This window comes from Anomaloglossus baeobatrachus (assembly GCF_048569485.1).
Source record: "Anomaloglossus baeobatrachus isolate aAnoBae1 chromosome 7 unlocalized genomic scaffold, aAnoBae1.hap1 SUPER_7_unloc_1, whole genome shotgun sequence".
Classification (NCBI taxonomy): domain Eukaryota; kingdom Metazoa; phylum Chordata; class Amphibia; order Anura; family Aromobatidae; genus Anomaloglossus; species Anomaloglossus baeobatrachus.
In genome coordinates, this window is record NW_027441815.1 from 38,200 (window position 1) to 40,788 (window position 2,589).

Here is a 2,589-nt window from a genome sequence, read left to right on the forward strand (position 1 = left end):
AAAAATGAAATGACCACAATTTTCTTCAAAACTATAACAGATGCAAACTTGTCCTGTGTGGTGGAGATGAGATTTGATAAAGTAAGTGGAAATCCAGTAAAAGTTTCATTTGGCTACTTTGCACTCTCGAGATAATCGTCACCATGTGCCAAATGCAATATTAAAACAGGAATCTGAACACATTCGCGCAAAAATGAAATGACCACAATTTTCTCCAAAACTATAACAGATGCAAACTTGTCCTGTGTGGTGGAGATGAGATTTGATAAAGTGGAAATCCAGTAAAAGTTTCATTTGGCTACTTTGCACTCTCGAGATAATCGTCACCATGTGCCAAATGCAATAAAAAAGGAATCTGAACACATTCGCGCAAAAATGAAATGACCACAATTTTCTCCAAAACTATAACAGATGCAAACTTGTCCTGTGTGGTGGAGATGAGATTTGATAAAGTAAGTGGAAATCCAGTAAAAGTTTCATTTGGCTACTTTGCACTCTCGAGATAATCGTCACCATGTGCCAAATGCAATAAAAAAGGAATCTGAACACATTCGCGCAAAAATGAAATGACCACAATTTTCTCCAAAACTATAACAGATGCAAACTTGTCCTGTGTGGTGGAGATGAGGTTTGATAAAGTAAGTGGAAATCCAGTAAAAGTTTCATTTGGCTACTTTGCACTCTCGAGATAATCGTCACCATGTGCCAAATGCAATATTAAAACAGTAATCTGAACACATTCGCGCAAAAATGAAATGACCACAATTTTCTCCAAAACTATAACAGATGCAAACTTGTCCTGTGTGGTGGAGATGAGATTTGATAAAGTAAGTGGAAATCCAGTAAAAGTTTCATTTGGCTACTTTGCACTCTCGAGATAATCGTCACCATGTGCCAAATGCAATAAAAAAGGAATCTAAACACATTCGCGCAAAAATGAAATGACCACAATTTTCTCCAAAACTATAACAAATGCAAACTTGTCCTGTGTGGTGGAGATGAGATTTGATAAAGTAAGTGGAAATCCAGTAAAAGTTTAATTTGGCTACTTTGCACTCTCGAGATAATCGTCACCATGTGCCAAATGCAATAAAAAAGGAATCTGAACACATTCGCGCAAAAATGAAATGACCACAATTTTCTCCAAAACTATAACAGATGCAAACTTGTCCTGTGTGGTGGAGATGAGATTTGATAAAGTAAGTGGAAATCCAGTAAAAGTTTCATTTGGCTACTTTGCACTCTCGAGATAATCGTCACCATGTGCCAAATGCAATAAAAAAGGAATCTGAACACATTCGCGCAAAAATGAAATGACCACAATTTTCTCCAAAACTATAACAGATGCAAACTTGTCCTGTGTGGTGGAGATGAGATTTGATAAAGTAAGTGGAAATCCAGTAAAAGTTTCATTTGGCTACTTTGCACTCTCGAGATAATCGTCACCATGTGCCAAATGCAATATTAAAACAGGAATCTGAACACATTCGCGCAAAAATGAAATGACCACAATTTTCTCCAAAACTATAACAGATGCAAACTTGTCCTGTGTGGTGGAGATGAGATTTGATAAAGTAAGTGGAAATCCAGTAAAAGTTTCATTTGGCTACTTTGCACTCTCGAGATAATCGTCACCATGTGCCAAATGCAATATTAAAACAGGAATCTGAACACATTCGCGCAAAAATGAAATGACCACAATTTTCTCCAAAACTATAACAGATGCAAACTTGTCCTGTGTGGTGGAGATGAGATTTGATAAAGTAAGTGGAAATCCAGTAAAAGTTTCATTTGGCTACTTTGCACTCTCGAGATAATCGTCACCATGTGCCAAATGCAATAAAAAAGGAATCTGAACACATTCGCGCAAAAATGAAATGACCACAATTTTCTCCAAAACTATAACAGATGCAAACTTGTCCTGTGTGGTGGAGATGAGATTTGATAAAGTAAGTGGAAATCCAGTAAAAGTTTCATTTGGCTACTTTGCACTCTCGAGATAATCGTCACCATGTGCCAAATGCAATAAAAAAGGAATCTGAACACATTCGCGCAAAAATGAAATGACCACAATTTTCTCCAAAACTATAACAGATGCAAACTTGTCCTGTGTGGTGGAGATGAGGTTTGATAAAGTAAGTGGAAATCCAGTAAAAGTTTCATTTGGCTACTTTGCACTCTCGAGATAATCGTCACCATGTGCCAAATGCAATATTAAAACAGTAATCTGAACACATTCCCGCAAAAATGAAATGACCACAATTTTCTCCAAAACTATAACAGATGCAAACTTGTCCTGTGTGGTGGAGATGAGATTTGATAAAGTAAGTGGAAATCCAGTAAAAGTTTCATTTGGCTACTTTGCACTCTCGAGATAATCGTCACCATGTGCCAAATGCAATAAAAAAGGAATCTGAACACATTCGCGCAAAAATGAAATGACCACAATTTTCTCCAAAACTATAACAGATGCAAACTTGTCCTGTGTGGTGGAGATGAGATTTGATAAAGTAAGTGGAAATCCAGTAAAAGTTTCATTTGGCTACTTTGCACTCTCGAGATAATCGTCACCATGTGCCAAATGCAATA